Below are 12991 nucleotides of genomic sequence, written 5' to 3'. Positions count from 1 at the left end.
ATTCATCCCTCATTTGAATATTGTTATGCTGCAAATTTCCTAACAGGTTTCTTTGGAGCTTTGTGGAGAACTTCTATTTCTTGTCTACATTCTCTCATACCATAGCATTTTAACTTAGATTCATGTTGCATGTTAGTTTAGCTTCTATTTTGCAATAATCTATCTCACATAGCTTAATATTTGGATTGTAACACTCTCATACATTCTTAGCATAACTACACTTTACATTTTGTTAGGAAAAAACCATGGACAGAAATAAAAACTACATGCAAATATAACCAATAACAGAAAGTAATAGAACACACAGTAATAAACACAAGGCACCAAGATTTAACGTGGTTCACCCAATCCCTGGGCTACGTCCACCAAATAGCAAGTCCAATCTTATTACAATCCAGTGATTACAACCTAATTACAATCCGTAATCCCTTACAGCTCAATACCGCCGCAAGAACCAATTTCGTATCACCACACATAAAAAATACCCAACCCTAAGCCCTTTTTATACAAGTATTAAACCGCTTTAGGGTTATAACATGTCGGCCATATGTCGGCCATAATATGTCGACTACCATGTTAGCTACCATGTCAGCTACTTCCAAAAAAAAAAATTTTTTCCGGGGCGATGCCCCGAACCCCACTATTTATGAAGTATGTACAGTACTTTCCTGATCAGTCACCACAATCTAACAATCTCCCACTTGGGGACTGATCAGGCTCCACACTAAACAACAATCTCCCACTTGGAGACTGATCCTGTAGCAATACAACTACCGCATGGGGCTCCCACTGGATCAAACCACCCTGGACTCTGCTGTTCTTTTATTCACATTTAGTCTAAAAGACCAACTGAAGCTGAAGAGGAGTTCAGCTTCTCCCTTGTGACAACCTTTGCCAACATATCTACTAGATTTTCATTGGTATGTATCTTCTACAGCTTTAACTGTCCATCCTCCAAAACTGACCGAATGAAATGGTACCGCAACTGTATGTGTTTGGTCTTAGAATGCAAAGCTGAATTCTTAGCAAGATGAATTGCACTCTGACTATCTGTGAACAAATAATTATCCTTCTGAGGATGTCCCAATTCTTCTAAGAAGAACTGAAGCCATATCATCTCTTTGGCTGCCTCTGTAGCAGCAACATACTCTGCCTCTGTAGTGGAGAGAGCATTAATCTTCTGTAGCCTAGAAACCCAGCTCACGGCTGCCCCACCAATAGTAAAGACATAACCTGTAGTACTCCGCCTGGTATCAATATCCCCAGCCAAATCAGAGTCAACATAGCCCTGTAAATCAGTAGTAGAGCCCCCAAAGTGTAAACACTTATTGGATGTTCCTCTCAAATATCTGAGAATCCACTTGACAGCATTCCAATGCTCAAAACCTGGATGACTCATATACCTGCTAACGACTCCCACTGCATGTGCAATATATGGCCTAGTGCATACCATAGCATACATCAAACTTCCTACAGCTGAAGCATAGGGTACCTTGGACATCTTATCCTCCTCTTCCTGTGTCTTGGGACACATATCCTTAGTCAATTTCAAATGACCAGGTAAAGGTGTGCTGACAGCTTTAGCATTCTCCATAGAGAAACGTTGCAGCACCTTCTCAACATAATCAGCTTGAGATAGCGTCAATGTTCTTTTCTTCCTATCTCTGCAAATCTTCATACCAAGGATTTGTTTTTCTGCCCCCAAATCCTTCATAGCAAATGCATGTGCTAATTGGCGTTTCAGCCCCTTAATATGATCCATGTTAGACCCAACTACAAGCATATCATCAACATATAAACATAAAATAATGTAGCTATCATCATCCAACCTCTTAAAATAAACACAGTAATCCAAATGACACCTATTATATCCATGCTCATGCATAAAACTGTCAAATTTCAGATACCATTGCCGAGGTGCTTGCTTCAAGCCATATAAACTTTTCTTCAATTTGCACACTAAGTTCGCCTTACCTTTGACCTCAAAACCCTGTGGCTGAGCCATATATATTTCTTCATCCAAATCACCATGAAGAAAGGCTGTTTTAACATCCATCTGCTCTAAATACAAATCTTCAGTAGCCACAAGACTTAAAATAGTACGAATAGAAGTCATTTTAACAACAGGAGAAAATATCTCATCAAAATCAATTCCCTTTTTCTGTGCAAATCCTTTTACAACTAACCTGGCCTTAAATCTTTTCTTACCTCCTTCCTCTTCTTTCAACCTGTAAACCCATTTATTCTGTAAATCCTTTTTACCTACAGGCAACTTGCACAAATCCCATGTCTTATTTTTCAGCAAAGAGTCCATTTCATCTTTCATTGCAGACTCCCACTGAATCTTAGTATCCACCTGCACAGCTTCATCATAACTTTCAGGTTCACCAGCATCAATAAGTAAAATAGAATACAAAGAGGGAGAAAACCTTTGTGGAGGTCTAATTGGCCTTGTTGACCGTCTAACATTCACTGGTGTGTGTGGTATTTGTTGTTGTAGTTGTTGCACATCATGAGGAATGGCTGGAACATCAGCTTTTGGAGTATCATCCAGCACTACATAATCATCTTCTTTCTTCTCATGTTGCTGCAACAGATCTTTGTACAACACTTTTTCATTGAATATGACATCCCGGCTTCTTATAATTTTATGATTTTCAAAATCCCAAAGCCTATAGCCAAATTCATTAATGCCATATCCAACAAAGACACATTTCTTTGATTTAGCTTCTAGCTTGGTTCTATTTTCAGAGTCTATATGAGCAAAAGCTTCACAACCGAAGGTCTTGAGAAAAGAACAACTCACCTTCTTACCAGTCCATCCTTCCTCTAGAATACCACAGCCCAAAGGAGTAGAGGGACCTCTATTAATCAAATATACTGCAGTATTGACAGCCTCCGCCCACATGTGTAAGGGCAACCCAGCATGCAACCTCATGCTCCTTGCATGCTCCATTATAGTCCTGTTCATGCGTTCAGCCACTCCATTTTCCTGTGGAGTCCTTGGAACAATTTTTTGTCTACGAATACCATTAGTGGAGCAATAATCTTCAAATTCATGACTGCAATACTCACCACCATTATCAGATCTGAGACATTTTAATTTCTTACCAGTCTCATTTTCAACCAAGCATTTCCATTTCTTAAAAGTTTGAAATACATCAGATTTCTGTCTAAGGAAATAAACCCATACTTTTCTAGTTGCATCATCAATAAATGTAACATAATAATGAGAGCCACCAAGGGAAGATACCTGAGCCGGTCCCCATACATCTGTATGCACAAGCTCTAATTTCTCCTTTTTGTTTTCCTTCCCTGTCTTTACAAAACTCACTCTCTTTTGTTTTCCATACACACAACTTTCACAGAAATCCATATTCACACATTTTAGACCTGGTAAAACTTTCCTTGAATGAAGTACTTTCATACCTTTCTCACTCATGTGCCCAAGTCTATTGTGCCACAACGCTGTATCAGAATCTACAGCAGCTATTTGTTCTCCCTGCTCAACTGCAGTAATTGTTCCTGAATATTCATTTTTCTCTGAAACAATCAAAGTAGAAGGAACAATATGACCTGTACAAAGATATAAGGTGCCTACTTTCACACCTTTTGCTACTACAAGGGAACCTTTTGAAACCTTCCAATTTTTATCATTAAGAGTAACTACACAACCCTCATCACCGAGTTGCCCTGCTGAAATTAAATTTCTACTTAGTTTTGGAACATGTCTTACCTCATGTAGTAGCCAATGATTCCCATTCTGCAACTTAATCTTAATTTTTCCCTTTCCAACAATCTGACAGGGTTCATTATCCCCCAAATAAACAAGACCAAAATCCCCTTGGACATAATCAATGAAATAACCTCTATGAGGTGTAGCATGAAAAGAAGCACCAGAATCTAAAACCCATGAATCATCAACATTCTCTAAAGACAGAAGCAAAGCATCCTCTTCGGATTTGTTACTTACCACATTTACCTCTTTGTCTCCATCTGATTTATCTCCTTCATTTTTCTTTCGAGTCTAGCAATCTTTCTTTGTGTGCCCTGGTTTCCCATAGTACCAGCAATCATTTGGTCCTCTCGATTGAGACCTCCTCCCCTTTGACTTTCCTCTTGATTTCCCACGATTTCCAGAGTTACTTCCTCTTTCAGTCGTTTTGCCCCTGCTTTGTGCATTTAAAGCACTTCCTGATGTAGATCCACCTGAGGATTTTCTACGAGTTTCCTCACTTAAAATAACACCGATCACATCATCATATTTTAGGGTACTAGATCCAGGAACAGAATTACTCACCGCCATTACCAAGCCATTCCAGCTTTCAGGCAAAGAACACAAAATCAAGAGAGCCCTAATTTCTTCATCAAAATTGATACCCACAGAAGATAATTGACTAGTAATAGTATTAAACTCATTTAAATGATCTGCAACAGATCCACCTTCGTCCATTTTTATATTAAATAAACGCTTCATGAGAAATACCTTATTTGAAGCGGAGGGCTTTTCATACAATGTCGCTAGGGTTTTCATCAAATCTTCTGTCGTCTTTGCTTTTGTAATATTAAATGCCACCGATGATGCCAAGCATAACTGAATGCTTCCGAGTGCCTTTCTGTCCAAAAGATCCCATTCAGCCTCTGACATAGTTCCCTGATTCTTGGCTTTTCCTTCCAACGGCTTCCATAAATCCTTCTGATATAAATAGTCTTCCATTTGCATCTTCCATAACTAGAAGTTCTGCCCATTAAACCTGTCAACCCTCAGCTTACCATCATCTGCCATTGCTCCCACTCAACCGTGAGACTCCCACTTAACCGTGAGACTTTCCTGCAGAGGATAACTGAGAAACAACTAGGCTCTGATACCACTTGTTAGGAAAAAACCATGGACAGAAATAAAAACTACATGCAAATATAACCAATAACAGAAAATAATAGAACACACAGTAATAAACACAAGGCACCAAGATTTAACGTGGTTCACCCAATCCCTGGGCTACGTCCACCAAACAGCAAGTCCAATCTTATTACAATCCAGTGATTACAACCTGATTACAATCCGTAATCCCTTACAGCTCAATACCGCCGCAAGAACCAATTTTGTATCACCACACATAAAAAATACCCAACCCTAAGCCCTTTTTATACAAGTATTAAACCACTTTAGGGTTATAACATGTCGGCCATATGTCGGCCATAATATGTCGACTACTTCCAAAAAAAAAAAAATTTATGAAGTATGTACAGTACTTTCCTGATCAGTCACCACAATCTAACACATTTCATTCTAGCTTAATCTTCATTTGCATTGCATCCTTGAGGAACTCCTTGGGACATTTGCATTCTTGCATCTTGTCTTTGGAACCTCCCATTGCATGGTTTACTAGCAAGAAGAGTATCTCTAAGGCTCATCTGAGAGCCTCCTTGAACTTGAAATACACTCTCTTGTACTCCATGGATAGGGAGCTCTAAGCCGGCATTCAAACATTCCAAACTCATGGGATCGTTTGGATAGAAGGGTTTAGAGTGGAACACTTTTGAGTGTACATTTTTGGTGCCCACGGTGGGGCTTGAATCAAGTTTCTACCTCCATTTTCTTTCATTTTTTATCTCTAGTTTTTCACAGTAGCATATTGGATCTAATCAAGTGCTTTTGTAGAATTATCACTTTGGTTTTAAGGCCAACCCATAAGTAGATTGGTTTGAAGGCCAAAAATTTAGTTGGTTTAAAGATTTGATCATATCTTTTAAACCACTTGGAGTTTGATTCTAAATTATTTTTTCAAGTTTAGTATGTGTCCAACATGTTACAAACCGATTCTCAGAGCATTTTGATGTGATTTGCGCGAGTTGTGATTTTTTCTTTTTTCTTTTTTACATAAAACGCTGTTTTTGATCGCAAATCAATGCATTTTTCAAAAAAATTTATATTTTCAAAAATATTTTTGAATTCTAAGGGGTGTAATTTCTTTGTGTTTTGATTTTTGAGGTCGTATTAAGGATCAAAAACTTGATTTGATAAATCTAGCCTATTTTGACAAAACGGGTCCCTAGGGCACAAATGAAGAGATTTTTTTGAATTTCTTACATTTTTGGAAAGCTCTCTGATTTTTATCATGGGTCTCTTCTTTTCATTTCTATTTTTGGATCCAAAATCATAGCAAACAAGTCCAATCTTGTTGACTAGGTCAAAAGCAAAGAGTAAAAATGAGAGCATTTGTGATTAGTTTGCACTTTCTTTGCATACACTTGATTGGAAGATAACTTGGATATTTGAGGCAACTAACCACTTTTTATTGTAGTATTTTATGTTATTTTACACTAACTTGTGGTGCTAACAAGTTGTGATTGCAGGTTGCCATCCTTATGAAAAAAATTGAAACATTGCATAAAAAGAACGCATGTCAAAGCTTCAAATGCACAAGGGCTACTAACGATTGTTTGCAAGGCTGCCCAACGCATAAAAACCCAATTTTGCTTGTTCTTTACTTTTACATGTGCAGCATATACTAGTTGTTTATTTTTAAGCACATTAAACTTACAATTGGAATCTTTTGGTGATAGGAGAGTATGCTCTTCACCCTTGTGGTGAATCAGAAATCTTGACTTACCATTTGGTTTCAAGAGTAAGAGGCAACTGAATCTTCTTGGCATGTTTGGAAGAAAATGATTGGGATAGGAGAGTATGCTCTTCACCCTTGTGGTGAATCAGAAATCTTGACTTTCAAAAGTTGATCCATTCTTTGTGTAGTTAGAATCTTTTAGAGGGCCTACTCTCGGACAACCTGTAGGAACAACCCAAGTGGAGACAAGCCGATTACCTGGCTCTTCCAACCCACTACAAACTCAAGGCTATCAAGGACACAAAACCTTGGTAGACATAGTGTTTGTCTTTGCCTAGTGTGATCACTTATGGGATTTCGATCATAGGGAGATCACTAGGCAAAAATTCTTAAGGCACTCTTGTGGTCGCGAGATCAGTTACTCATCACAAGGTGAGGTGTTTCGTAATTGGGAGCAAGAGGAACACTATGAACGGAAGCCCTATCTAAACACCTTAAGTTAGTAACTACCCTTTTTAGTCGCTCAACTTCTTGGTGCAAGGATCAATCCTAGTGGATTACCCGGATCACCCCAAGATTTACACTCACCATACGTGTTCCCTTGGTTGTGCTTATGACACTTCCATGACAAAGCCAATATCTCTTGTGGGAAACCACTTGGTGTGAGGCAAAGGAGCATCAAGCATGGGCCAAGTTGTTGAGTAATGAACCATGACATTTAGGTAGATATTGCTTGATGTGTTCTTGAATGTGTTAGACCTGTGAAAATCTTTGGAACATACACATGATGATAATTCTAGGGATTTCTTTTAAGACCTCACATATGCTTGTATCATGCAAGGTTGCTTTGTCCCTTGCTTGATTGTTTGAAGAATACTCCATGTGTCACTATCTTGCTTGGAAAGAAATTTCTTTTGAACATCAAATTTTCTATGCTATCAATTATTCTCAAACTTTGTCAACCAAGTCAGAATGTCAAGTGCAAACATTTTCTTGTGTTACTTACTAAGGGGGGTTTCATCATTTGGCTATGATTTTTTATGTATCTAGTGCTTAATCATGCTTAAAGTGGCTCTTTGGTCTTAGTGCTCTTGGTCTTTTTGTCTTCATGGTCTATGCATGCTTGCTAGTTATCCTTTTGCTAAAATGGTTACCTTGATTTCTTGACAACACTCTTGGGTTGGGAAAGTTGTTCACTTGTCACCCCACTTGCTCTATTTATTTGGCTATTTGGAAATCTTGCCTAGCTATTGACTTTAGTCATTCATGTCATAAGTTTCTTGGACATATTGTTTGACAAGTCACTTTAATCTCTCTCTACTATCTTGGCAAGTGAACACTCTACCTCCTATAGTTTCAACATCAAGTTATCTTCTAGGCTCTTTTATGCTTGGATTTGCATCTTAAACTATGGCATTCAAAGCTTGTGCTATCAAACCTCAGCCAAATCTAGATGATCATGATATCCTCCATGCTGCTAAAGAGTTTCAAGATCTATATGCACAATACAAAGAACTAGAAGAGACAAATGAACTTTCTTACCTTCATCTCTCTAAGTGCATGACAGAAATGAAATCTAAACTTGAGAAAAGGTTAGAGGAGAAGATTGCATCATTACATGAATCTTCTGTAAGGTCTTTACATGCATGTGAGTCACCTTCTTTGAGATCATCCTCTTCTTCTAGGGCTGAATATTCTACTCCAACCCATCAAATGTCTTCATCTTCTAGATCTAAAGACCTCCCAAGAGATAAAGAAAGTGATACCTCCTTTGATCCTATGCCAAGTTTTCATGAAAAACCTATCTTTGACCAATATGATGAAGACATGGACACATGTTATTCATTTGAGAAACAACAAGAAGATCCTAGACATATTTTTGAGAGGACTTTTACTCCCTTGGAACATTCTTATGATGACATTTTGCAAACACTTCTTGAAACTAAACTCATCATGTTGCCTAAGTCTAGCTCCTATGGAAATCCGTTCTTGGATAACTATTGTGCCTATCATCGATCTAATGACCATGCTACTTCTAATTGTATAGAGCTAAAACATAAAATCCAAGATCTCATTGATGATGAGATTATTGATCTTGGAACCTCTAGTGACTCATGTGTTGAGGATACTTCTCTTGAGCAAGATCGTATTAATGAACCTATGTCTAGTGATGGTTTCCTTGATACCTCCACTTCTTCCAACACTCGTTCATCTCCCAACACTTCAAAGCTTTCCAACATGGCTTTATCAAATAAAGAACCTAATGCTTTTCACGTACACTATTGCTATCCTCAAGGGCTACCTCTAAAAGAAACTCAAGCTAACCTTCACTTGGCTGCAAACCTTTTCCATGCTACTAATCCTAAATATCCTCAACCTTCATGCACTACTATGCCTAATCCAAGTGCTACTCCATTCACTCTTCATTCTCCCTTGTCCTTGGAAGTGGCTCCATGTCAAGAGGACTCTCAAAAAGAAAAAGCTATAAATGTCAAGAAAGATCAAGATCAAGCACCCTTTCATCTCTTTCAAGATTTTTCCCCTCCATATCCTATATCTTGTCCACCTCCTAAGTATGATGAAGATACCACTTCCATTGTCTGCCTTGAGCTTACTGAAAATTATGAGAAAAGTTCTCTTCATATGCTATCCAAGGCTACTTTTCAAGATCAAAGCATCCTCTCATGTTCTACTTCTCCACATCCACTTCAAAATTGTGCTCAAGCTTCAAGTGCTCCTATTAAAAGTGGTGTTCCTATCAAAGCTACTCATGAGTCTATTGATAGCTTTGACCATGTTACTCACTCTAAAGATGTTGATATCCCTTCCCACTATCCCTTTGCATCTTCTAAATCTATCCTTGGTCCTTATCCATCTAAGCTAAAGCATTCAAACTGTCCATCCATATTGGGGCCTTATGTTCCTCCATCTCCTACATTCACTCCTAGCTCATTTCCTAGCTCTCCTATAATACCTCAAGATCAACAAAGACACTCATCCTTGATGACTTTTCACCCATCTATCCATCTAAACCAGTCATATCATCCTTATTCATCCACAAATCCCAAGTCCTTTGGAAGTGAGAATAAACATAAGAATCCATTGAAAAAGAAAGATCACTATGTCCCATCTAATCGACATGTGAATACTAAGAAGGAGAATGCACAAAAGACACTGCAAAGGTCCACTATTAAAAAAGCTAAATCAAAGAAAATATGGGTTCCTAAACCCATTATTGAAGATATGTGTTTTAAAGTATCCAAACGAAAATCTAAAGCTATATGGATTCCCAAGTCTCTTTTAGAAGACTTGAATATTGAAAATACTTCATAGTTGACATTCAAGCTTCCAAAGGCTTCCATTCCATCTTCTTCCAAAAATCTTCCTAAAAATATTTCAAAGCCTTCCACTCCACTTTTTTCCAAATCTCTTCTACCACCTCATACATATAAATCTCAAGCTATTTCATCCATGATTCCTCCATTGTTCCAATACCCTTCAAGGTGTGTGTCAATGTTGATCTTGTCCAATATTTTAGCTACCCTCATGAAATCCTCTAAAGCTTACACTTACTTTCTATACATGAACTCTTATCCTCAATATATTCTTCCTACTACCATTTCTCTTTCATCACCCTATCAACATGTTTGAGCATACCTTTCTATGGTCTTGGCTTATCATGACTTATCTTTCCTATAGGAGTACTATATATACATTCAAAAAGCTTGAGCTCTTTCTAAAAATTCAAAAAAAAATGAAAATACACCTTGGGGAAAACCACTTCTTATGGCACCTTGGTAGCAAAAGTAAAGAGAAATAAATGCGTCTTATGGTGAAAACTACTTCTTATGGCACCTTGGATAAGTACCATGATGAAAACCTAGTAAATAGGCATCATACGTAATTCTTCCATCATCCATCTATCCCCTCTTCTCTCTTTGATCTTGACAATGTTGAGTTATCTTTGCATATTGGCTATCTTATCCATGAGATTCTCTATTTTTGCTTTCTCATTCCCTCATAGCCTAGATCTTGAGCTTTAGTTTTATTTCTCTATACCATTTCTATCCTATCTAGTTGACCCCTTGGTCTTGATCATAATAAATGAAACATGGTTCTCATAGGTCTCTTGACATGTCTACTCTCTTGGATTACACGCTTTTATGCTATCTTTCTCATTGGCTTCCACTACTTATCCTACATGCTATCTTATACTCATTGGTTTCCATTGCTTATCTTATATGCTATCGCACTTGTTGGCTTCATCGCTTATCCTACATGTTGTCTTGCTCATTTCTTCCATTGCTTATCCAAAACCTACTTTATATGGCTATCTTTCCCTAGCTTGGGTACTCTTGAGGAGTGTGTCGTTAAGGATCACTTTCACTTGCTTCATACTCCTTTCTTATCCATCTTTTTCTATCCACCAACATTTTGCTCTATCATGTCCTACACCTTGCTAGACATTGGGAGAAAATGATGTGATCTTGCCTGAGAACTAGTAATCTCTAAATTATTCTAAAAAATCCAAAAAATCATATATGATGCTGAAAAAATCCTAAAAATCAGAAAATGTCTTGAAAAAATGATCATCTTAGTGAAAACCTAGCAATAGGTGCTTTGATGTATCACCAAAAAAATAAAAAATACAAAAATACAAAAAAATTGAAAAAAGTCCTGAAAAAAATCTGTCAAGTGGTGAAAACCTAGAAACATGCACTACTTGAAACCCTTGCACCTATGTCTATTAATCTCAATCACCTACTTCACTACACATTTCCTAGCTTGGAATTGTTTCTTGTCCTTGTCTCAGGGACACCGCTGCTTTGCCTATTGAGGTATTCTTGTGCATTAGGGTTTCTTTGACAACTCACAAAACAATGTTTCTCAACACTTCCCCCACCTTGATATCTAGTATTTTTAAACACTTTTCAGATAGTTTACCTACGGTCTCCGATGTCACGATATTTCTCACTATCAGAATCAAGTCTTGAAGAAATGGCCAAGTGAGCACACACACTCTAACACTTAAATGACTGAGCTATGCTGATCTTTATCTACTTTGTGTATTGTCTATGATGATTTCTTTACTATATGTTCCATCCCTAATAGTCTTTCAAAGATGTCATTGACTAGAAGATTGGTGGCATGGGGCATGTTTTCTTGATTTCTGCTTGTGGGTATACTTTGTTTGTCTATAGTGTTGTAAGCATTTATGCTTGATGTCACTATTCAACATTTTGACTTACAAATGTATCATCCTTGATTGTTTTGCAAGACCGCACTAGGGGTTTATCCTGGCACTTATACCTTGATACAAGTGTAATCTTGCTAAATTAGACTTAAGGAATCTAATCGCGTAGTTATCTTGACTTATATGTCTCTGATGCTTAGATTGGATTTCCACATACCTATCTGATATTGATCATATTCATATCCTCATGGTTATACTAGTGATGGTTGTATGATCTCATGATGTCCCTAATAAATGCTCAATGATGAAATTAAGAGTCTAAATGTTATGCACTTCTTGTTGGTAAACCACTTTGCATATTAGCTTGCATTTTAGGTTCATTTTATAGCTTAGTCTTGCATCCTTGCATATGGGGAGAGCTCTCTCTTCATCTTTTCATAGACATATTGGCTAACTCCTTTCATATATTTCTTTACTTTCTTCTTGTTCATGTCTTTTCACCTTCTTAATCTTTCACTTCATCTCTTTTCTATCTTATCATCACATTATATAAATTCTTGACCTCTTAAATAATTTTGATGTCCTAGATTCATTTTCAGGATCAAAATTCAAATTCAAGTTCATCTTGATGGTCAACATTGTCTTTTAAAATTCCACCTTCTTCTAAGTAGTTAGTTGACCCTTTGAGGTGTAATCTTTGAATCATCGCTGGGGCATCTTCATTTCTTCATGTCTTCATCATTTCTATGCTTCATATCTACTTTAATTCATTGTTTCATGTCTAAAATCACCTTTCTACTCATTTTGACCTTATTTTTATGCTATATCCTTCAAGGTCAACTCTAGTCAAATTGGGGCATTTTATCAATTTCTTATAGTCATTCTTGGGTTCTAATCATCTATTTGTCATCTTGGACATTGCTCTATTCTAATTTTCTCATGTCTAGCCAATTTTTGCATCCCCTTACCTCATTTCAATTTCGATCCCGAGGGGGCAGAAATACTCTATTGCTGATTGTTATAGCTATCTATTTCTTAGGAGCATTTGTTTGACCTTATCACTTACTCTCGATCTATTCGCTTTGCTAGGTGTTAACATTTTTTTTGGATCCTAACATCATCTTTCTAATGTTCATTACTACCGCTATCAAGCTGTGCATTTAGGACTTGCTATCTATTTTTCCATTTCATTCTTTGGAATCAGACGTCTATATCTATCACCGCCTACTTG

Source organism: Cupressus sempervirens, chromosome 5 (genome assembly GCF_028749045.1).
Source record: "Cupressus sempervirens isolate cs-2001-9-10 chromosome 5, ASM2874904v1, whole genome shotgun sequence".
NCBI lineage: Eukaryota > Viridiplantae > Streptophyta > Pinopsida > Cupressales > Cupressaceae > Cupressus > Cupressus sempervirens.
The sequence above is the reverse complement of the archived record's forward strand: the minus strand, read 5'-3'. Positions refer to the sequence as shown.